At 44.9% G+C, this 25,974-nt stretch overlaps 1 protein-coding gene across 5 annotated transcripts in view; it reads right to left on the reverse strand.

The window, feature by feature from the left end:
• The window catches only part of Dlgap2 (DLG associated protein 2), a 709,635-nt gene that overhangs the window by 321,015 nt on the left and 362,646 nt on the right, over nucleotides 1–25,974 (reverse strand). The gene's annotated exons all lie outside the window — the stretch shown is intronic.

Below are 25,974 nucleotides of genomic sequence, written 5' to 3' on the forward strand. Positions count from 1 at the left end.
GGAGCCCGACAGCATACACTTGTTCTCATCACCCTCTTTACATGATCTCTCCCCCCACCCTTGGTATGTACCAGAAGAAGCACATACCTGGGCAGAAATATCCTCATGGCTACCCCCAAGGAGGGTGCCTTTCCAGGGAGGGGCACTAATGAGAAGAATTCTCTCAGACTTCAACATTTCCCTTAAGTCAGATACTTACTTAAGATCCAGTACCAAGGTTGTCACTCACTAATTGGTCCATAATCCCAAACCTCTCTGAGGGACCCCCTCCTGGTCCTGATGATGACAATGCCTATGACAGTGTTTATGTGATCACTATTAGAATTTTTGTCCACAGGTCCATAACTGTGAATGAGACCCCTCTAGTCACAGTCATGACCTGTCTATGTACGATGCTGTCTATATGTCAGTGTTGTTAGAATTGTGCCCACGCGTGTACACACACACACACACACACACACACACACACACACACACACACACAGAGTTGCTACCCTGTGTAAGGACAGCGATGCAGAGAACAGACCACAGCATCACCTTCACATACAGATTCAGGTCACTTTGTGTTACAAGAACAGAATGAGCTTGTGGCGACCTTATAATCATCCTTGTGGTCGTCAAAACGTTGACAGGCAGGTACTCAATTAACTCTGATTGACCAAGGTCAGTAACTGACATTTAACTGCCAGGCTTGAAGTTCAGTGGGTCCTAATGTGTTATGCTTCTATACCTGGCTGGTTTCAGGGTCTTTTAAGTAGTTCCCAAATTCTTCAGTGTTAGTGACACCACATACTCCATGTTGATTACTCAGCCTGCCTTTTATATGCTCGTGTCATATCAGACTTGATGCTGACTGTACTGACGAACAGACATGGTTCCTGTCCTCCTGGAACTCAGCTTCCTCCTGTCACATGACATAGGCAGGACTACCTCTCCTCTATAAATATCTGCAAGTGATGTAGATACACGTATGTGCACATGGCACTAATGCATGTCTGCACATGAAGCTACATATCAGTGTGTACCTAGAACCACACTCAAGTGCACACATATATAGTCACACATAAGCACACATGGAACTCATCAATATGTGCCCAAAACCACAGGCATGTGCACATGGAACTACACACATGTACATATGGAAATACACACCTATACAGAACAACACACAGACAGATATCAGTGGGTATCTAGGACCACACATGTGCATGTATATTCATGTGTGTACACATAACCGCACATATATGCAACACAGAACCACCAAGAATGTACATGAAGCTACAAAAGTATATCTAAAGCAACACACACATGCACATGTGGCCACACACATGTACATGGAACCACACATATATGCATATGGAATGACACTAATCTGTGCCTAGAAACACACACATGCATGCGTAGGATAACTACCTACATGCATACCCATGAAACGAGATCAGTGTACCTAAACCTACACTTGTATACATGTAATGCCACATATGTGTACATATGGAATCACACTCATACATATAGAAAGACATCAGTGTGTATCTAAAGGTGTGTATGTGTGCATGGAGCCACACGTGTACACAAAAGCCATACCTCAATGCACATGGAGCATGTGCCTAGCACACATTTGCAAACAGAACTATACATGTATACATACAGAAGTACACAAGTGCTCACAGGGACCCTGCTCATGAGTGTCAGTGGGAAGAAACAACTTGAATGGCCGAACAGTAAGGAGATGAGAACCTGGGACTTCCCTCTACCATGAATCGCTTTCCCATAAAATGTCTCCGTAGAGTACTGACACATCTTTACCTCATAGATGACCTTGAAGAACACTATGAAAGTGAGAGTTTCCATCCTGGAGCACAAACAGGTGAACACTGGGAACAGCGGGTTCAGTGGGATAAAGTAAGAAGCCTCCTAGGGTTGGGCAGGTCTAGATTGGAGTGACAATGGGGACATGGGGCTTCTTTAAAGGAGATTAAAAAACTCTCTGGAAACTGGTAACTATGGTTGCACACCGTACACTAAGAATGACCAACTACAACTCTTAAATAGGAAAACGAAGTATTTTAATTGTATATCAACATGAACACTTGAAGATATCACTGAAATCAGGGAGTGCGTGATACCCCGTAGAAGTGTGCAACATACACACAGTCTTTTGTGTCCAGGGAGAAAGCAGGGATCTGCAGATGAGGAAGGATCAGGGGTAGCTGTATATGGAAGTCCACTGTGGTCCAACACCTGAGACTGGACAGCCATCACTCAGTCTTGTGGTTTATCTCATCTGAGCCCATGTCCAACTTGTGCCTGACAGGGTATCTCCTGTGTTACATGATACCTAGCTCTGAAAGCCTCACACTGGTAGGCAGGATCCAGCCATCAATCAGATCCTACTTAGAGAACACAGGGTTGACTTAGGACAGAGAAGGGAGCAGTTGACTGCCCACAGATCATACTGCTAGCCACCACCCTCGAGGAGCAGGACTTGAAAAATCATGGGATGGAGGAGGTCCAGAGGAGCTCCCCTTCACCCCACAGAAGAGATTCTGGCTTAGGTTTGTAGGATGACGTCATTACACAGGTGAAGGCAGGTACAAGATAGAATGAGGCCTGTCATTGGACAAGAAGAAAGGAGGGGCAGCAGAAAAATTTTAAAGAGGAAAGGAGACTGGAAGAACAAAAAGAGAGAGGCAGAGGAGAGAACATGGAGGTGGATGTTAAGATTCCTCTCTGCACATTTACAGGTTGTTACGAATATTCTTAAAGGATGGGTGTGTACAGGGCTTTGTATGTCTAGGTGAGCAAATTATATCTTATCAATGGGATCAGAGGTTATTGTGTTGTGTGTTCTTTCATGTGGCGATTTGAGTTTAAGTTTTGTGCTAGCCCGCCACGAAATCGGGATGTGTGTGTTTGGCATGGTGGCAACCTGCCTTGGGAACTAGACAGGTAGAGAGATTGTTGCCAGGCTCAGAGAGCAGCCATCGGCAGTGTGGTATGGGACGGAGCAGAGTGGGTGAGAGGCTTTGCTGACTGAGATGAAGATATCTACCAGATATCTTGGGGCACTGCGGTGCCTGATCTAGTGTGTGGTAAAAGACAGCCCCCCCTTTTTTAAAATAATTTTACAACAACACAGGAAGCCAAAACGACAGCCCAGCTCATACTAACTCTGTGAGGCCACTGCTAAAAAATGCACTACTCTATACCGAGTCCTTTTGCTTTCCAAGGCTTGCACTGTGGCCACCTTCCAGTGGGAGGTAGGAAGGATGGATGCACAGTTACACATACTCGATGAGGTGACCAGCCACCAAGCTGACATAAAATAATGGCACTGTGTAGAAATGGTTGGATTCATTCTCAAATTAAGGTAAAATGAATTCGAAACAACCAGCTTGCTACTTGGACGGTTCCCTTTAATCCCTAAATTAATTCTTTTATAAATTATGACTCATGCTAGAAAGGAAACTGGAGCTGTGATGGAAGGCGGGCTTTCGCACCCCAGCTGTCAATAGCTAGTTAATTGAACACCAGGCCAGCCCTGCATGACCTCGCTGCTAAAACGAAGGCCGTGCTGGCCACATCTCGGCAAGCAGAGACCTAACTTGTATGTCACACCATAATATAGCAAATGCACACAGTCAGTATTTTCACAATGTCCATAGACACAGAAAGCCATCACTTCACCATGCAAACCTCTTCGTTGACTCCTCCCATCCATGTCTTCACAGCCTGGTCCACCAGAGTCCACTTTCTGACCTTGCCAACTTCCCCGTATGGAAGTCTTCTATTAAAGGGAGTGTGTTGTCTGCTGTTTTCAGTGCCTGGCTTCCTCATTGGTCACTGCGTTTACAAGGCTTGTCCATGCTACCCTACTGCTGTACTTTGTCTGTAGTGGGACAAACACAGTTTGTTGGTCCATTTCTAAACAGGTAGACATTTTCAGTTATGCTAAATAGCTCATGATGCACATTTTGAGTTTCTTTTACAGGCATGTGCTTGTATGACTTTTGGAGTCGTAGGCAGGCATGGGATTGCTGGATTTGGTGGTGCCTCTGTGTTCAATTATGGGAGAAACTGGCAAAGCATTGCATTAAATGTCTGAGTCATTTTATGTTTCCACTCAGAGGTTCAGAGGGTCTGATCTCTCCGTGTCCTCTCATACACTTGCTAATTACGCAGCTCTTTAGTTACAGCAACTGATCTTAACCTGTGCGGCGGGACCATCAGAAACCCTGTATTTCTGATGGCCTTAGGAGCCCCCAGCCCTAAAATTATTTTCTTTGCTACTTCATAACTGTAATTTTGCTACCAAGTGGTATCTCGATTCCTAAGGCCATCAGAAATATATGTTTTCCAACGGCCATGACCCACAGGTTGAAAACTGCAGAGTTATAGCCGTGCTAATGACTACACCTCATGGTTATTCTGACTTGTGCGTTCCCTGGGGCTCACACGCTAAGCAGAGTTTCGTGAAATCCTTAGCTCTTTCTGTATTCTTGTGCAAATGTCTACCTTGGTCTTTTGCCTATTTTTTGACAAGCTTCTTCACTTTGCATTTTTATTATTGGATGATAAGAGAACTTTAAGATCCAGTCTTTTATTAGATAATTTGTAAATATTTTCTATAACCATTTGGGCTGTCTTCCTACTTTTTTAATCATATAATGTGAAACTTTTTGAAGATTCGATGAATTCCCTTTCTGGTTTCTTTTTCGTTTTCTTTTTCTGTTTTCTTTTTGTTGGACACATTAATGTAAATAAAGAAAAGAAACTCAATGCAACCTTTAGAATTCCTGTTTCTTTAGGGTCTGCCATGTTGTTTTTCAGATTCCAGCTGTCAATCTTTCAGCTGTGTTTTCCCACTTCATGGGTTTGTCATCAATGCTGCTGTCGGAAATCCCAGTCTTTGGACTGTGCTGGCACCATTGTGGCCTCCAGTGGGCACAGTGAGGGGGATTTCTATGAGCTCCCCTCAGCTTTCCTTGAACTATATGACACTGATACCAGAGCCACACTGCCTCCGTTCCACAGCTGCGCAGGACGCTCTGCAATGGCCAAACATGCATTTTAGAACTCTTTGGCTCCTCTGAGTCTATGAATCTGAGAATTCATCTGTCCATTTCTTTGAAGAATTTTTATTTATGAGCATGGATGATTTATTTGCATATCTGTGCAGCGGGAAAGTGTCTGGTGTCTTTGGAGGCCAGAATGGATGTTTGATTTCCCAGGACTGAAGTTCCAGAAGGTTGTGAGCTGATATATGGGGTGCTGAGGATTGAACCCGTGTCCTCTGGAAGAGCAGTCAGTATCCTTAGCTGCTGAGCCATCTCCATAGCCCTTCACTTGTCCATTTCTGAAATGCAGGCAAGCTGTTCTTGACAAAGACTTTAAATCTACAGATAGACTTAATTTGAATAACAGCCATTTTTCATATAATCCATGACCATTTCTTCAACGACTTAATTTAGTCTTCTTTACCTGCCTTCAATGGTATTTTGTAGCTTTCAGGCTATGCAGCATGAAGTCCTGTTAGGTCTTCATATTTTCTTCACCATTGGCTTAGTCGTAGGACTCCCACATGAATGACTTTTTGAGATCTGACATTTCTCCTGGGCTGAGGATCAAACCCAGGTCTTCAGGCACAGTAGGCATTGCTCTGCCAAGATGCCATTCCTCCTAAAAGTGATTTGCATGTGAAGATCTTGTTTCGTAAAACCTTGTTGAGCTTGGCTATCATTTTTATAATGCTAATACATTCGCTAGTGTTTCCAGGTAATTTCATGCTCTCTGCAGATAGATACTGCTTTCCTTCTTCCAGAATGAATAATGTACGTACCCTGTCCACCCCTCTGTCTGGCCAGGACCTCCAGCACAAATGAAATCAAAGGGAGGATCTTCCCTTAAAGCTGATCAACATCTCACTCTGTGTGTGTGTGTGTGGGGGGGGAGTATACATGTGCGTGTGTGTGCACACACAAATACTACATCCATTTTTCTGCTGACAGGCATGCATAGCGGTGTGATATTTGTGCTATCTGTGACTAGTGCTCTGGTGTGCACAGGACAGATAACCTCTGTGGTGTGCTTGAGTTAATTGCCTTTGGCTACATTCCCAGAAGAGGGACTACTGGGTCAGTCATGTATCTAATAAGGAGTTAATATCTGTAATTTATAACGGACTCGGAAAACTCAATAGTAAAAAATCAAAGGACTCTATTGATAAATGGACCAAGCGACTGAACAGGAATTTCTTCAAAGAAGACACAAAAGCAGCCAGTGTGTGATAAGATGCTCAGCGACATTAGCCATTAGAGGAATAGAGATCTAACCCTGAGAGAAGCTCTTCAACCTGCTAGGAGGGTGGGGATAAACTGTGGAAGTGCCGCCTGTGGGCCAGGGTTTGGAGAAGGCAAGCCCTCCCCAGTGTGTGAATGGACAGCAAGTGGGATCAGCACCACAGAGGTCAGAGGTTATTTCACCTCATTTATGCTGTGCCATGTGAGGCTTATGCAAGTATGTGATGTGCAAGAGCTGGTCAGAGCTGCTTACTGCCCTCTATACTTTCCTCTCCTATGGTGAGAACATCTCAAAGCTACTTCCCTAAACTCTGGTCAGAAGGCCAGCACCAGTGTCCCTGAGCTGAGGACCTCATGTGTTGTGGCTTCTTGAAACCTCTGCCCAGAGGTTCTTATTTGGATGCCTTTAGCAATTCATGGCCTCTGAGGAATCTGTCCAATCTGAGTTACCAAATTTACTGGCTATTCCACATAGATAACCGAACTCACTGGCCTAATCTTGTTTATCTCTCATGATTCTTTTTGGAAACTGCCTTTAAACACATGTGAACTAAGCCTAACACACTATTTACTGTAAAAGTGACTATGAGGAATAGATACCATGTCTAGCACATGCCTATACTCAGCCCAAGCTTTACCTCCTTCTGAGCATACTCAGTCACACCAAGAGCGCCCTGTACGTCACTTCCCATCATCATAGTCTCTGTGACTATGATAGCTCTGACCTTATAGGCTCTGGAGTCCCCCAATTCTGGATATCATACTTATCTGTTATACAACACAGGACATTTTATATATGGCTTATTTCTCATAGTATAAAGTTTCTGAGGATCCCTACTGGAGTATGTGCTAAGACTGGTTTACTTTTGGGGCTGTGTAATATTTCATTCCATGTATATGTCATATGACACTTAGCTTCTGTCAACTTACAGCCACTGTTTCACCTCTGGAAATGTGTGCAGTACTTGAATGGGTTCCTGACTCCAACTCCAGCACAGATTACATAGGCGTGGGACTCGTGGAAAATTATTTACTAGACTTTACTTTTACTAGCATTATTTACTAGAAACATAATAATTCTGTTTCTGGTTTCATGGTCAGCCCAAACTTGAAGCTGTTTTCCACGGAAGTACTCAGTCTCCCAGGAGGGCAGCAAGCCTCCTTCTCCACACCCCCTTTGGTGATTACTTCCAGGCATGTGATGTCATCTCCCACTATGGTTCCCAGAGATGCTTCTCTTAGGACCAGTGGTTCTGAGCAACTTATCAGAGACTTGCATCCATGCATTGATTTTCTATACAGAAAAGTGTTCTTCCAACTCATTGGCTGTCCCTGCATCCTTCAGCGAGCGTGGCCAGTATTTACAACTCTTTTTGTTCCTATAGGGTTGCTAATGTGTCTTTTCTTTTTAATTCCGGGTTTTATTAAGTTGGGGTGTTCCTATTGTCTTCACCGCTTAGTTAAGTCTGAGAGTTTGAGCTGCTCTTTGGAAGAGACATATTTCACTTTCACCCTTATCAATGTTGCATTGATCTCTGCTCCATCCTTGCATAAGGTATAAGCTCAAAGTAAAATCTAGAAGGCCAAAAGGCCTTCACAATAAAATATATGCCTCCTGGAAGGTCTGTGTTCTTAGGATATGACATTAAAACGTGTTCTGGGCAATGGCACTTACACATGCACACACTCACTTGTACTTGTATGGGATAACGCCATCCCCTCACCTTTTAACACCACTTTGCTGTCTATATGAGGCAAATGTTGAGTGATGGGAATATTTTTGTGTGGCACTGCTGCCTTGCCTATTCTTTCTAGATAACAGGCTCTCTGGGAGCGAAGAGTCTCCTAGCCATCGGCGCAGTTTACAGGCTGACCGCCAGGAAGTCACAACTCCTTGCATGCCAGATGTGCCTTGGCTCATTGCGTTCCTTGAATCTGCCGTCCTATCATTACATCCAAAGGACACGGGAGCAGGAATAAAACGTAGCGGATGAAGGAGGTCATCGTTGGTCCTTTAGTGACAAGGCTGCCTCTTTTACCTCCCCCAGGGCTCACCAGCCAATGTGCCTACAGACAGAAACAAGGCTATAAACGCTGGGTCAGTGTGGATATTCCCTGGACCACTGACTTCTACCGAATAAATCGGTACGTGGACTCTAGCGGGTTAATTACCCAGCTGCATTTCAGCAAAACTGAGGGGTTTCATGAAAATTCTTCCATGGTGAAGGAAGGGGAGTGTGCATCGGAGGGGTTCATGGAAAGATGACATTCACACTTGCTTTTGGAAATGACTGGGGAAAGCCACGCGGGCCAGTGCCTGTCTCTCTGCATAGTTTCAGTGGCATCTGGGCTGCCTGCAGCTTTTAATAAATCATGTTTATAATAGAAAGGGGAAGCAAAGATCAACACCTGAGAAATGGTTTTCCTCACCCTTCCTTCTTATGTAACAGGAATTTTTTCTTTAATATTTTAAACTTTTAGTCATACGAGGAGAAAAGAGAAATGTCATCCTCCCACTAATTGGTTCTCAGAAGTTCTTTCCGTTCCCACCTAGGCAGCAGTCTCCGGCTGGGGTCATGGAGCTAACATCAGTCCGTCTCACAGTCTGTCTCAACATGGCTAGTGTGCCCGTGTTGGATCAAGGCCTTCGGTTTACCTTGATGGTTTCATTCTTTTCCCCCAACCCAGGCAGAATAGAGTTTATTCTGTAATTATGACACTATGTCTTCCTCTAACTCAGGAGCACAGGAGCTTTCAGTGGGAAGGGGTGTGCATGCACCCAAAGATGAGAAACAATCACTTAGTAATGGGGAGTATAGAGTGCAGCTTAGGAAGAGTATACACTTCCATAGATAGATAGATAGATAGATAGATAGATAGATAGATAGATAGATAGATGATAGATAGACAGATGATAGATGATAGATAGAGATAGATAGATAGATAGATGATAGATATAAACAGATGATAGATGATAGATAGATGATAGATAGACAGATGATGATAGATAGATAGATAGATAGATAGATAGACAGATAGATAGACAGATGATAGATGATAGATAGATAGATGATAGATAAATAGACAGATGATAGACAGATGATAGATGGTAGATAGGTAGATAGATAGATGATAGATAGATAGATGATAGATGGTAGATGGATGGATAGATAGATGATAAATAGACAGATAGACATGATAGATATGCATGATAGATAGATGATAGACAAACAGATGGATGATAGATGATAGATAGTTAGATGATAGATGATAGATAGATGATAGATAGATAGATAGATAGATAGATAGATAGATAGACAGATAGTTAGATAATAGACAGACAGATGATAGATGATAGACAGATGGATGATAGATAGATGATAGGTAGGTAGATAGATAGATAGATAGATGATAGAAAAAGATTATAGATGATAGAAAGAAAAATATATGAACCTAGATGATATAGATATAGATGAAGGCACATAGAAGATGGACAGACAGACAGACAGACAGACAGACAGACAGAAATGTATTAACAGTTAAAAACTAATCCAGGAACCAAGGAGGCGGAGTCAAGAGGAGTGCATGGCATACCATACAGAAAGTCACAGCTTCTCCTTCCTGTGGCAGAGACAAAGTGTTCTGCTGTCACAGCTGAACCTCAGGGTGACTTTGCCTCTGACACTAATATCTGAAGCTGCTGAGCAACCTCAGCAAAACAGTTGTCAGGCACACGCATTACCCTGTCCTCAAAACAAGAAAAGGCACAGCAGACGCCTCCTGCATAGCCTCAGAAGTTCGCGGATTGGTGTTTGGGACGCATGACAGCCTCGCACACTGTTTGGTTGGCTTCCAGACTCTATCCTCAGCATCTGTCTCCAGGACAGTGGACATAGACATGTCTACTCCTGGGCCAGGGACCTCCCGTCATCTATGACAGACATGAGTTTGCCAAGAAGGCAGCTGAGGCACATGCGGTTGCAGCTTGAGTCTCTCCTCCTCGCCAACTCTGTACCTACTTTCCCAGTTTGCTCTGGGCAGTTTCTGCTTGCCTGCTTTGCATCCATTTTCATTAAGGCTCTAGAGATCGTCCTCCTTCGAAACGGCTTTGCTGCCTCCTACGTGGATCTAGATTACCCTGCCTCCCTTTATTTCTGTTACTGTTTCCAGGAGACACTGAGAAGGAAGCGGGGAGCGAAGGGAGAGCGGGCTTCTATCTTGAAATAGGATTGTTCTGCGCTTTAAGCATATGCTCTCGTGGGAGGAGGTGTGCATATGCCCCACTAAGATTGGGTTGTAGCCATATGTGGGAAACATCAGCAGCAACATATGGCTTTTAATTCATTAGAGAATATCATGTGTAACTCTGGGGCAACAGCGGTGAGGAGAGCTTGCACGGTTTCTAGAATGCCTCCGCAACATGGGCTAGGAGGCAAGAACGGCGTTAATGAGCGACGCTCCGTGCTACCTAGAGCTGAGCCCCATCTGACACACAGACAATGGGAGAAACGAGCACTGTTAATTAACTGAGAAGGATGCAGAACAAACAGAGAAGAGACATTGAAAGAGCAACGGGAGCTTCTAGAGTCAGACTTGCCAGTTTGGTGTCTGTCCTCTGCTTCCTGCCTCAGTTTCTTGCTCTGACAGATGAGAACACAGTGGTGGTTATGGACACTCATACACAGATGTATACCATGTGCAGCTCCACCCCTCTACGGCTTGGAGGGGGTAATGCACTGGAACTAAATTATCTGCCAAATGAAATAAACACCTAGACCCTTGTAGGTCGGGACCACCCCAGGATCATCCAGGTCCTGTAGACGTTAGTGCTTTTAGATGTCTACCTAGAAGAGTGGCACATCTCTCCTGTGGGACTGAGAACATCTCAATGTCATCTTCTGTCGGGGCTAAATGTCACATGGATCCTAAGCTCTAAGGACTCTTGCCTGCATAGACTCTCTGAACAGATCCTGGGCTCTAAGGACCGTGGACAGCCTTGACTCTGGTATATAAGGACCTTGGGTTGTATGAACTCTCACACTGGGTTGTAAAGGATTTGGTCTGTGAGGAGGTTGGGGTCCACAGACAATGGCTGTGGGGAGCTGGGATATGCAGACCCTGAGCTGTTCGGAATTTGGATCTATAAACTTACAGCTTGGGCCGTAAGGCACATGGAAATACGTTCTCCGAGCTGGGCAGTTTTGCCTATTTTACTCTAGGGAAGGTGTCACTATGTTGTGTCTGACTCAGCCCCTGCTTCCTGCTAGACTGGGATACTTCATAGACTTTAAACATAGGAAAAGAGAGACTGGTTCAACTCTGGTGCTACTGACGCTCACAAGGAACGCTGTAGTTGCTGAGTTCGGGGAAGTCATGCTACCCTTCAGTGGTGGAGAAGACTACTGTAGAAAGCAACCCAAAGCTATTGGCACTGTCCACCTGCTGCTAATGCAGGTGGCCGATGACAGGCCTTGAGCTGGGTGGGCTCTGAGTATATGCACGGAAATAAACCAACCTCCGCACTGGGCCCTAATATCAACCAGTAGAATGCAACAATTATACACACAGCAAAGAAAGCAGACTCACGATATCACATGAAATAAAATCTCTTTAACAGGTACCTCCTGGAAAGCATTTTTGAAACGTTTCTCTTTGATCATGAAAAGTCATTCGTTTAAATGCTAACGTCTTCAGACAGAGTAGTTGTATCGAAATTGCCCCTTACACCCCACCCTACCCCATCACCAACTGCAGGAGATAGCAGACCAGCTAAGCCCACACATCCACTGCAGGGGCCCTATGACTTATGGGGCTGGTCAAGGCACTAAGCTGGGGGAGTAGATTACAAGGACCTACAGCAGAGCTGGCTACATACAGCTTCACTGAGGAGTCTCGGGATGAGATTGAGCATTTTAGTTAGACAAAGCTCTAGAACTACCACTCTTTCACACACACCCCCTGTTATTCCTTTACTGTGATAAGGCTCAGAAAGCATCTCTTTAACCTCAAAAGCCCACTGGTCCACTCATCATGGCCAGCCCAGCCCAGCCCCATGCCCAAGAGGGGTGAGACAGGACCCCATACCTCTAGAACATGTCCCTTATCCTCGTCCTAGAACAGATCCGAGGACAGATACAGAACTCCTTGCTGAGATTATGGGAAGGGCAGCCAAGCTCTGCACCATTCACAAGAACAAGGTGTTCCTTGTGGCTTCACTGCAGAGAAATCTCCTAGTGCTCAGTCTGTCCAAACTGTAGACAACCACATCCAGCCTGGTGGAAGGCAGTGCTCTGAGGCACACGGTGACTGAGCAGCAATATGGTTTATCACAGCCCGGTGGCCTGCGTCAAAGCCCAGAATCCCAGAAGCCACCAAGATCAGGATCTACAGACCGAGTGGTGAAAGCGCAGACTGTTCGCCCTTAATATGGACAGTCTGGGTTTTTGCTTGGCCTTGACTGTGCTTTTGGAGTCTTACACGTATCTTGAATAAGACTCAAGTGGATTTGTACCTCCCACCTTCTCTAGAAGAGACTCACTGAAAAGTCTTCCTAAATGCAGAATGTCTTGTTTTTACTTCCTCCTTAGTATTTCAACTGTTACCGACAGCCCAAGGGTTAAGTGTATCCTTCAAAGGCCTCGGGTGGCAATATTGGAAGGTGATGGACTCTCAAGAGGACCCCAGAACATTTGAAGGGAGTGCTTGGTCTCCTGGAGACAGACATTGCAAGTGAATTGTTACCATAGCTTCCGTCTCACCCTTGAGCCTCTCTTAGGCTTGGGGATGTGCACCCCTTCCCTGTACACACAGACTGTCCCCACTGACATAGCCTTTGGTGACACAGTCAGGAATAGGACCCGCATGCAAGACTGAGACATGCTGTTTGAGCTTTCCGTCTTCAAAACTGCGAACAGGAACAAGCTCACCCGCCTCTGGCGCTTCCTCCTGCCGAATGCTCATTAACACAAATTTATTGGCATAATGATTTTTATTTTCTGTTCCCAGCAATCATGTGGCAAGGGTGATTTTGATGCCTCTGTGCTGAGCGGAGTGTGTAGCGGGCATCCTGTGACATCTGAGACCACAACAATGTTAGGTCCCCTGGCCCTTTATTGTTTGTGACTCAGTAGACCTGACTTGCTCTAGTGCCCAGCTCTTTAGTAGAGATCCTTCAGCCTATTGGAGTCAATGTTGGAGCAGGGATACCCTAGTTGGTATCTCTCCATAATGCACACAAGAAAAATGGACCGTAAGTTATACCGACTATGGGCCAATCTCTCCACCACACATTAAAAACATAGACAGTTAAGTTATGTCAACTATGGGGCAGAATATAAAACAACTATTGACCATATTTTCTAGAAATTCACTTGAATAGTACAGGCTGGAGGTACTCTCTGGAGTTGGTGGCTTCAAAGAATGAGTCAAAGGGATGCAGGAATAGGCCACAGAGGCAGAGAATCCATGATGTTATGGGATATTTCAACACCTAGCAAGCCTGTGCCTTGTAAAACAAACCACACAACTGATGGGCAGATGACTCTTGGCTGACATCTACTCATGTGCCTGTGTCCTTCCCTACTTTCATCCACAGTAAGCAAACACCACACACCACTGCCAGGCCAACTCAACTCCTCTACAACAACGTCATCACCAGATCCTAGTGGGGGCTGGGAGAAGTGTGACCTCCTGAAAGCTATAAGTGAGACAACACAGGAGTAAAGCCAAGAAATACACAGCAGTCAGGTTTGTGTGAGAAGTCAGGAAGCAGGGTCCGAGAGAGGCGCCAGTGTAAACTGGGTGTGATGAGAGCAGACAGACATAGCACACATACCTGTGATCCCAGCACTCAAGGAGAGTGATAGGGTGGGTGTAAGCTGTAAAGACATGGATTTTTTTGTGTGTGTGTAAGTGGGGATTTGTTTGCTTTATTTCCTGAATTATTGTTATACGGGTAGGTCTAAAGGTTCCATGTAATAGATTGAAGAATGTCCCCTGATCTCATGTCACAGCCCTGCCCCCAGTGTACTGTCTGGAGACAGGGCCTTGAGAGGATCACTAAAGTTAATAAGGGCACAAATGTGGCTTTTTGTCTACCTGACTGATGTCCTCACAGGAATGGAAGGCACTTCTGGGGTACACAGTGAGGGAAAAGGCCATGTGAGGATATAGGCAGCCTGTGCTGCCACCAGCTAGGTGGTGGCACCCCACCCCAAGACCTGTACAGAAGCCAGCTCTCCATGGTTCAGTCTCAGAATTCCAGCCCTAGGACAGCAAGGAAAGATATTGCTTACTGAACAATGCAGGAGCCAGCATACTGTCATAGTCTAGCTGACATACCCTTAGCATGCTTGGGGCTTTGTGAGTTGTCTGCTACATTAATGAGTTGACTCATGGTAGCCCACAGATGCTTAGGGCTGGGGGGCGGTTAATAGTGAGAACACGGGTGTGATTAGATGAGACGCTTGTGTCTTTGGATTAGAGTGACTGACAAGAAGAAGGGGCTGGAAGTGGGTTCATTGTCATGCAACCCTCCGGGACTACAGTTAAGAGTTCCCATGAGAAACATTTGGGTGCCTTGCTCTAGGTGTGTCCCAATGACCTATAGTGAGGCGCCGCAGACTTCAGGACCCCAACATACACATCCTCAAATTCCAGGTCTCTTTTCATGGACTTGAATGATTTCAAAATGTTTCCATGCAATGTAAATAAAATTAACATTTGTCCAGCCCCAAGAAGTTCTACAGAAGGGTTCTGAGGGCTTTGTTCCACTTTGGGGAGGAAGGTTTGGACATCTGAGTCCCCCCTGGAGGAAAAGATGACAAGCCATGTACCCCCAACAGGATAGAATCAGTGGCAACCATGACTTACTGACCAACCCCAAGGTATTATTTCCTCAACACGACTTTCATTTATCTACCCAAGTCTGAGAACCAAGCACTCAAAATATTTCCATAAATATCTGCGTCAATGGAAAAGAAGTTGGTTTTGTTTTGTTTTTTTAAATTTGCTGTCAACTGCAGATAAGACAGACTTAGGCTTCTACTTGCTCTGGTCTTGTCTCAGGAGCAGCAGAGCATGGTGGGAAGGGTGCTTGTGCACAAGGCAGTGGCCTCCTAACACACACACACACACACACACACACACACGTGTCTTTTTTTTTTTTTTCTTTTTTTTTCCGGAGCTGGGGACCAAACCCAGGGCCTTGCGCTTGCTAGGCAAGCACTCTACCACTGAGCTAAATCCCCAATCTCCACACCCATGTGTCTTAAGGAGAAGGTTTTCCTTTGCCAAGGTTGCATGCAGAAGTGCTCTCTGGGTAATCTTCCAAGATAGTAGACCTGATGCCAACAGCATATGATGAGTATTAGTGATGAGATAAAACAGAAGCCATGCCTTGAACTGGGACTGAGATAAACCTGAATGCTCTGGATACACAGAAACATGCGTATAGGATTCACAGGATATAAAAGCACAGTGAGGAAGCAGAAGCACTCAACGACATTCATAGCTACAACCCCAAACTACAGAAGGACCACAGGACACTTGAATCTGTAGCATCTGAACTCTAAGACCTATGGGATATCCAGATCTGCTAGCCTGATGACATAAGAATGTTGGAGTGCCCTCATCTCTCGACACCCAAACCAGAAGAGCTACAGAGTACTTAATATTGGTCACAGCCAAACTTAGCAAGCTCATGTGGCACCCAAATCTGTCATAGCCAAGCTACAAGAGTTACCAGAAACTACAGACCTGTGGCAGCCAAACTGTAAGAACCATGTGACACCCAGCTCTAAGGTGGCTGAACTGTAAAAGCCACGAGAAACTTATCCAAGCAACGCAGATGTGTAAGAGAGTTGATAAAATGTGGCCGTGGATGTCACTGTTGGCTGCTTTTCCATTTAATTTCGAATTTCAGAACATCGCTATAACTATGTTAGCGCAAATATAAAGATAGAATATAAATGAACTCTTTGTCAGAGTTCCACGCAGCTTCGAGCTCACACGGATAACACGGGCAACCACTGCTACGGAGGTTGTTTTTGCTCGAGCAGAATAAAGCAATACAAGTAGACATGTTTTGAAATCATTCACTCAAGTTATCCCCAAAGCCTTGCCATCAAAACGAAACGGAGGCTTTTATGTGCTTGCTTAGAGAGACTTTGGAAAGAGTTTGCAAGGCTCAGCTCTAAAATCCCTGGCATGGCTTGACTCCTGCCAAGCTTAAAACCTGGTATCATTGTGGACCTCCATCCCCCCAAGCCCTGGGTCAAATTTGTTCTGTGCCTTTGAAAACCTGAGGAAATAGAACATGCAACATGATAGGAAGTGGAGCGTTTTGGGGAGTCTCTGCCAGCAAAAGAGTGGATAGACACATGGAGGACTGTTGGCCTCGGGCCCCTCTTCCTGATTCCTACAGGGAGAGAATCACATCTGGCACTCATTTCATGAGCAGGAAACTGGGAGGAGGGGCAGGGCTCACAGATGTGACATCAGTTTGAGCGCTAACCTTTAAGAACCTCTAACTCATGTCAGGCGAGGTTCTTGGCAACAGTATACCACGATGACTTAGCCACGGTCTGTCAGGCTTTAAAGGATCAATAATTAAAAACCATATTAGTGTTCAACAGAACACCCAGTCACACTGCCAGATACTGTTTCTTTCCCTTTGGACAGCAGCTGCAGGATTGGAAGACAGAACCCTATGTGGCACCGCCCACTGTGAGTCCCCCTCCCAAGTGTGTCCCTCCCCCCCAAGATTGTGTGGCAGCCCCGACACTGTGCACCCCCCATCCAGGTGTGCCCCTCAATGGGGGGGTATGGCATCTGTCTCCCCCACCCCACTGTGTAGTGGCACCCCCAGCTGTGTGGCAGCCCCCCCCGGCTCTGCAGCACCCCACTGTGTGGTTCCCCTCCCCAGCTGTGCCTTCTCTGCTGGGTGGTACCCACCCTCTGGGTTTGTCCCCCACCTTGACTGTATAGCAGCCCTGTGGCTGAGCCTGTGGTGCCTTAGAGGCAGCTTCCCTTAGTCTTCTAAAAAAAAAAAAAAAATCAACATTTCCTTTGAGGACTAAGGCGATAGAAGTGAAGTGAAGCTCACTCTAGCTCTGAGTGAGGATAAGAAGTCCTAGAGGTCACCAGGACCCTGAGCATACTAGGAGAGCAGCCTTAATCCAACTTCTCAGGAGCCAAGACACCATCCTTGGAAGGACGCGATGCCTCATCGTGTTTACCTGGTCATGGAAGACCAATCCCTACTCATACAAATGTTTAGACTATGCACCCTTTCTGACTGGGCTCGCTCTGCAAACCTTAGTGAGACCTAGTCATTCCTCTTCTAACATTTACGTGAGCAGAACCCAAGGCCTCAGGGAAATGTATGAATGGAAAAAAGATGTGACTTAGGAAATCCTATGTGGTCACTGCAGCTTCCCGTGAGTCAGGACATGACAACTCTCTCTTGATTTTACTAGAGTTTCTCAAACTGCCTCTCCACCCTGCGGTCCTGCTTCCTTCAAACACCAAAAGGAGCTGTCATCAGAGCCTCTGGGAAGAGCTAGTATTTCTAGACCTGGCAGGTCCCTAAAGGCCACATTAGGATACTCTTGGGCCCTGGATGCTCACAGACCCAGCAGGCTTGTTTCCACGGAGCTCTTGTAGCACTGGCAGTCCAAAGGGGACACTGATAAGTCTGCACACCTCAATATCTTTTGCAATTCGTGAATGCCTTTTGCAACCACCCGACCCTGAGACAGTACTGAGGGTGGAGGCCCTTGCCCAGAGCCTGTGTTTGCTGTTTTGAAGATGAGAGGAAGAGAATGGTAATAAGAAAGAGGGATACAAACAGTCCTGTATGTTGTATACAGTATCATAAGAGCATCGGCAACTGCAGATCTGATCTCCTGCCGTACTGATTGGCCATAACCTCTTCCCCTCAAAACAACTGGAACACGTAAAACCTCTAATATAAATGAAATGAAAGGTTTCTTAGAGTTTCAGACCAGAGTTTATTTTTATCAAAGTCAGGCACTATACTCTTAGGTTATCTTAAATGAGAAATGAGTGACTGAGAAAAATCTGGTACTTTTCCAGCAATCTCTATTATACCCCTACACACGTGGGCTGGCATTCTGGAACCAACACAGAGGCCAGGCCACCATGATAGCTTTGCCAGGAGTCATGATCAGCTTTTCAGGGAAGGGGATTACATAACCCTCAGGATGTGCCGAGTGGAGATACTGGGTAAGTATTCCTGCTTCCGGTTCTAAACCAGGAGACTGCAAGCACTGAGCTGGCTTATGATGAGAATAGAATAAGTGTGTGTATACTACAACACACTGTGCAGGGAATTAGTTCTCTCTGTGTGTGTGTGTGTGTGTGTGTGTGTGTGTGTGTGTGTGTGTGTACACTTGTGTATATACCTATATTCATAGAAGTAGGAATGCAGCTGGTATACCTGTATCTGTGTGTGTGAATGTGAGCACGGGTATGCATAACATATGTGTGCACTTTGGACATTTAAATCTTATATGCATGCTTCTATATATGTAAGCACGTATAAGAGTCAGGAGATATGGGCATGCATGAGGGTATCTGAAAATGTGTGTATGGAAGCATAAGCACATGTGTGAGTGCATATGTGTGTATGTGCATTACAAGCCCATATATCTCATGCACACATGATAGCCCATGTGAGTGTACATGCACATGTATGCATTGCAAACATATATGCCTAGAATACATGCATGTATGTGGTATGTATGCATGTATGAGCACAGGTGCATAAGTACTTCTTGGCACAGATTCTAAGTCATTGTACATTCTCAGGTAGCAACTCTCTCTCACCATCCGGTCAAGCCCCATTCCCTAAACATATCTGGTGGTTATTTATTACTTTTGTCATAAAAAGATTTACAACAACCACTAATCAATCCAAAAATCAATCAGAAACAGCAGTGTCACCTTGCAGCCAGGGAGACGTCATTGTTCTTCCTTCCTGATAGGACGTGCTGATTACCATCCTTCTGTCAGAGGGCAGGGACGGGGGTAGGGGGGAACGGCGCTGGCCACTTCCTAGTAACTCAGGTTCCTGCCAATCATGTCCCTTCCACAGCCTCTGAAGTGGCCTCATCACAGAACAGTAGAGGATGACCTAGCTGGAGAAAGCTCTCTTCCCACAAGGCTACTCAGTCATATCCTTACTACTTCAATACTTTTCTCTTGGTAACCTCAGGTAGCAGGTAAGGTTTGGAATCTGTCGTTGGATTTGTTTATTTATTCCTCTTGCAGAGAGTTACCTCTGGGCACTGATATGGCCCCTTGAAGCTACCATCTGGCCTGTGAGAGAGATAACAGGAAGACTAACGAAAGAGACTCAAGGACCGGTTTCAATTCTCCAGATTCTGTCCCAAAGTGAAACTCTTCCCAGTGCAATGGAATGGCTTTCTCATCAGGCTTCTGTTAGAGCCCAACCAGATCTCAGAACACATGGATGCTTCAACTAGCTTGGCAGAACATGCAAGGTGATGCAGAGCAGTACCCAGCACAGATACAGATGGTGATCCTACACTGTGGATGTGGATGATGGGCATGTGCAGTGTAGTACCCAGAACAGATACAGATGTTTATCATACACTGTGGATGGGCATGATGGTCCCATAGGTGAGCTGGATGGACAAGAAGCACACTAAGCTAGGGGTTTCAGTAAACACTTCAATATTGTCACCAGATTCATCCACAGAAAAGTGAATGAAAACCTCCCTTGGAAGATCCAAACCCAGGATCTTAGAACTCTCAAAGTTTAAAGCTATGAAACACAAGCAAAACAGAAAATAATATAAAGCTATTTAAAATAAAAATATAGGGGATAGCAACCCTATAGGAAGAACAGTATCACCGAGTCTGACCATGCAGATCTCCCAGGGACTAAACCACCAAGCAAAGAGCACACATGGAGGGATCCATGGCTCCAGCTGCATATGTAGCAGAGGATGGCCTTGTTGGGCATCAATGGGAGGAGAAGCCCTTGGTCTTATGGAGGTTTGTTGCCCCAGTGTAGGGGGATGCTAGAATGTTGAGGGGGGAGTGAATGAGTGGGTAGAGGAGAACTCTCATAGAGGCAAAGAGAAGGGGGCGGGGGGATGTGATTGGGGATTTGTGGAGGGGTAATCAGGAAGGGGAATATCATTTGAAATGTAAATAAAACAAATAAAATGATTAACAAAAATAAAATAAAATGAAAACATACAAGCTGAAATAGTTCTGGTGGAAGTGAAAATTACCTTGATCCTAAAGCACCTGTTTTAGAATTCTGGACTCCGATTTCTTGGGATAATTGGATGGTAAATATGAACCATTAAGGACAGGTACAATGAAAGGAAGTGGAAAAATGGGGGCTTTAACTGGGGAGGGGTTGGAAGGGAGACACAGAGAGAGGGAGAAGATAAACAACAATAAAGATATTTGAAAATTCATAGGGAAATATGCCATTTTATTTTTCATTAAATATGTGCATGTGATACTACATATGCCTGCATACACACACAACACATGCACAAACACACACACATATACGTATATGTATATACATAAATATACACATATATACATACATACACACACACAACACACACACACTTAAAATGAAGTTATACCTCTTGGATGATAAAGCTCCCACTAAGAGCCAAAGATTATATAAGAAAAACCAGTGTCCTGCATTGGAAATTCCCCTTCAAGTTATTGGCTATGGGAATCCAAGAGACTTCCAAAACAATATGGGCTATTTCTATTGCCCTTGGTTACCTTGCATAACTTGAAGTTACTACACTATTACTGAAGACACCATAAATGTTGGCTACAGGACTTGGGACTGACCTGGAAGACTTCTCCATCATATTCATTCATTCTCTCTCCCTCTCCCTCTCCCTCTCCCTCTCCCTCTCCCTCTCCCTCTCCCTCTCCCTCTCCCTCTCCCTCTCCCTCTCCCTCTCCCTCTCCCTCTCTAGCTGGCTATTCAAGCTGGCAAGGGACAATCAATAGTTCTAGCCAGCCATAAAGCATATGAACCACCACAATGGCCAGTGAGGCATGATATCCCCAGTGGGCCAATCATGGCACTGACATCTTGTGAGGAACCAAAAGCTGTCTAATTGGACCTAAGGCTGACTTATTAGAAGAGAACTCAAACCTAGCCATCCACTCATGGCTGGCAAGTCATGGACTCTAGAGAAGAACCTATTACTGCCACTTTCCTAAACCAGTATAATTCTTAACTACATTCTAAATACTTACCCCATCCCCTCAGATATGTAGCTCTTGGCTCTTCTTTTAGCAGTTCATGGAGCTTGTTACACAGATACACAAATGGCCAAAATGCAGAAAGCTCACAATGGGACATGTTAACCTCAATTGATAAATCTAGAACACAGCCTCCACACTGAAGGCTCAGGGAACATCATGAAGGAACAGGTAGGGACATTGTAAGAGGCAGGATGTCTGATGGTGAAAAAGTGTCTTCTATATATGAGAAGGAAGCTATACCCACAATACCTCAACAATTAAGTCACTTAAACAAGACCTGTATGTGACAACACCGGTTGGCAAGCCAGTATGGATGGGAGAAGTCTCACAAGAGCCCATCCAAGATGAAGAGCTACAGACAGTGAAAGGCTACTGAAAGCTGAAGAGTCTTCTCCAGGGACCAGCCCCCTGACAGGTTAGCCAGTCTGAAGTGCTAAGCTAAATACATAGATGTCAAGCGATGCTGAATGCACTCACAGGCCGTATTTATACAGACACATCTATACACATAATAATTAAGGAAAAGTTCGTGTATTTGAGAGGGGAAGCGATGGAGCTGAAGGAAACAGGAGAAAGTTGGGACTCACATGAATACTCGTGTATGACCATCTCAGAAAGGAAAACAAAAAACGAAAAACACAGGTCAGTGAAAAGAGGAAAAGTATCACACTGCAAAAATAATCTCAGAGATAAATAAGATACAGAAAAATAACCAGAAATATTTGGAAAGAAGACTGCTTATTCTTTTTAAGAATGGGAATAAGATACTTGGTGGAGCTGAGAATGTCAGGTTAGAAATAGCTAAAGAAAGAGTTGGAGACACAGACGACAAGACCTGCTAAAAATAAAATTAAAATGCAGCCCAGAGATGCCTAGTGAAGGGAAGATGTATCAGTGCCCACACTTTCTAGAAGGAAAACATCTACCCAATCTAGGTCTTAGAAGGGATTCAACAAATGATCCTGGATGGTGACAGAATTCGTGAAAGTAATGTCTTGGAATTTTCCAGAATCTTTGAAAGATGCTGAGGCCTTGATCTGAAGAAGCGCAGCCTGTGCCAAATGGGACGTATACAAGTCATTCCTGATCGAGACATGAATGCCAATGGCATCAGGGAAGAAGCCTGAAGGAAAGGCAAGTCATCTAAGAGAAACAAAGGTGAGGCTTAATGAAGACTCTTGCAAAAGTCATGGAAAACCAAACACAATGACCATGAAAAAAAGAAATAAACATCAACTCAAAGATCTACATCTAGACAAATGCGGGGGTGCTCAAAATGAAGATTAAATTAAATTATTTATATAAACCCAGTAGAGTTTATGCTTCTAAGAGACTTTTCTGGGGCAAGCTGTAAAGAATGGACTTTGGGAAGAAGGATGGCCTAAAGGACCAACCAAAATCAAGAAAAAACTTTGACCAATAACTGCAAGGCCAGTAGAGGAAGGTGGATCACAAGTTAGCATACGATAATAACTGTGTCAAGTTGATGGATGCAGGGTTACAAAAATTGAACCAAGCTTTCTGGCCAGAAGGAAAAGTTGTAAGTAAAAATTCCTAAGATCACTGGGTTACTTACAGAGAAGGAAGAGGAGCATTAATGATAAATTGTCTTCAAGGTTTTAAATTATCCGAGTGGGTAGCCTGGACTTCTTCTGTGCTGTTTATATGATTCCCCACACTCTGTTTTGACATGGCTCTTGAGGACCGTGTCAGAGATATGCCATAGCAGGCAGTTCTGAAGCAGACTAGAGCACAGAAATCAAGTGGTAGACGGGAGACCGGGCCAAGCAAGGTATGCCAACCGCTATCACTAACATGGAGACACAGTGTTGGCAATGAGTGAAATTGAGAACTACAATATAAAACAGAGGAGTCTAGAAATCAAAGATTCGTTATTTAAAATAACCAATTGGTAGAGTGCCTATCACTCTCTTGGCTGGAGTACAATTCCAAGTACTTCATAAATAGGGAATAGCAGTAACGGGATCTGGTGATGGTACAAACTTTAGATCCCATCACTCGGCAATCAGAAACAAGAAGATCAAAGGTTCAAGGTCATCTTCAGCTATACAGTGAGTTCAAGGTCAACCTGGGATACATTAGACTCAGTCTCAAGTACAAAGTAATAATCTAATTATACAAGTTCAATCAACAAAAATTACACCAAGGAAACACTGGACTAGAAAGGACTAAAAAGGAAAGATGGTGTCATGAAAACCACGAGCAAGTTTCAAAACCACAATTATAGGCAATGAATGTAAGTCCCATACATCTGACTGTCATAGGATGTCATTTTCACATAAAATGGTAAGTCCCACTAGCGTTCCTGACACAACATATAGATGTTACCTTGGAAGTAAGTGCACGGTGCATTGGAATACAGTTAAGCAACAGGGCTCAGGAGGGGTGGGAGTGGCTCCAGTCAAGGTGGGTGTGGCTTCAGAGGATAGACATTGTAAGTGAGAAAATCCCAGTGGCCTCCTGTACACTGAAAGGTCTGAGTGCTTTTCTGGACTGGAGATTTTCATAATATTCAAGTTATAGCAGGTTTTTGTGACACATGTTTGTGTACGTCAGTCAGTTTAACTGGTAAATGGAGCTTCATAAACTGAATGGCTTATATCTGAGAACTATGCACAGTACAGCGGCTCCAGGTCAAAGGCGAGGGCCCACACTGGCTTGGTTCCCACTGAAGGTCCTCTTCTTGGTATGTGGACAGCTGGATTTTTGCTGTGTCCTACCTTGGTAGGAGAAAAAACACTCTGGCTTCTTCTTCCAATATGGAGTTGCCATGACAACCTCATGTAACCAGTCACCTTTTGATAGCCCTACTTCCCAGTGCCATTCCACTGGGCTAAGGCATCAACAGAGAGGCTGGCCCACGTAGTACAGAAATGTGCTCATGAGTCAAAATGAGCCAAAAACATTCAGCAAGAAATTTGTAACCAGGCAAGGCTTCCAATGGTGGGACTGGGACATCAACCCAACCTTTGACCTACAATTGGTCCTACCTGCAAGATGAGGTAATGGTGGTGCAAAACTTGTGGAAATGACGAAAAAATGGCTGGTCCAACTTGTGGCCCACACCACAGGAGGCAGTCTGATACTGCCTAGATGGCCAGAAAACAGAGACCCAGAGACCTAGGATAAAACCAAAATGACTAGAAAAATATCATCAAAAGGATTCCTAATAATATTGTACCATACTCATAGAGTAGCCCAATCATCATCAGAGAGGCTTCGTCCAACAACTGATGGGACCAGATACAGAGACCCAGAGTCAAACAGGAGGTGGAGTCAGGAGAGCCCCACAGAAGAGAGAGAAGAAGAACTGGATAGAGCCAGAGGGGGTTGAGGACATCACAGAACCATGACCCAGCGAATCAACTAAGCAGTACTCATAAGGAATCCCTGGGACAGAAGTGGCACTCGCAGAGCCCATATACATCTGCTCTGGGTCCTATGTTATGGTTGTGTAAACTGGTGTTCTTGTGGGAATCCTAAAAATGGGAGTGAGGAGTATCACTGGCTAACTCTGTTCTTGGGACCCCTTTTCTTCCTACTGGGTCGCCTCCTCCAGTCTTGATATGGGAGTTTGTGTCTAGTTGTACTGTAACTTGCTCCGTGGTGTTCAGTTGGTATCTCTGGGAGGCCTGCTCTTTTCTGAAAGGAAACAGAGGAGGGGTGGACCTGAGATGCAGGAGAGGAGTGAGAATGGAAGGAGTGAAGGGAGGAGAAACTGGGGTCAAGATGTAATATATGAGAGAAGAATATGTTGATGATGATGATGAGGATGAGGATGAGGATGAGGATGAGGATGATGGTGGTGATGGTGATGATGATGGTGATGATGATGATGATGATGATGATGATGATGATGATGATGATGATGATGATGATGATTAAAATGTCTGTTTGCCATTGTCCATGAAGGTAGCTGGTGCTTCCTGTATCAGAACGAACAGTAAGCTTGCTTGTGGTATCTTTAGAATTCAAACTTTAGGGAAAGAAACAGCCAGTCCAAAAACCCCACCAAGAAGGAAAGACCCCTTAGGCAGTGCTGTGAAGGACAGGTCAAGGAGATGACTGTGCTAGGCACTATGGGATCTGTGCTCCACAGGGGTGGGGGAACCTGAGCCCAGACCACACCAAAGACGTGGGGAGAAGCAGCAGCTTGAGCTGAGGCAGGAGTGTGGTCCGAGGCCTGGATTCAACATGAATGATGCTTCTGGCCTAGCATCCCTCAGTGAAGGGGAGAGAGGGTGGAGTGCCCCACAGAAAGCTATGGCCACCCACAGGCAGCAGCAACAGGGTGTCTTCCCTCCCAGTGCTTCTGCGAGTCACTGAGATGTTCAAATGGCATCATGTGGTG

The sequence above is a fragment of the Rattus norvegicus genome, chromosome 16 (genome assembly GCF_036323735.1).
Source record: "Rattus norvegicus strain BN/NHsdMcwi chromosome 16, GRCr8, whole genome shotgun sequence".
In the NCBI taxonomy this organism is placed as follows: Eukaryota; Metazoa; Chordata; class Mammalia; order Rodentia; family Muridae; genus Rattus; species Rattus norvegicus.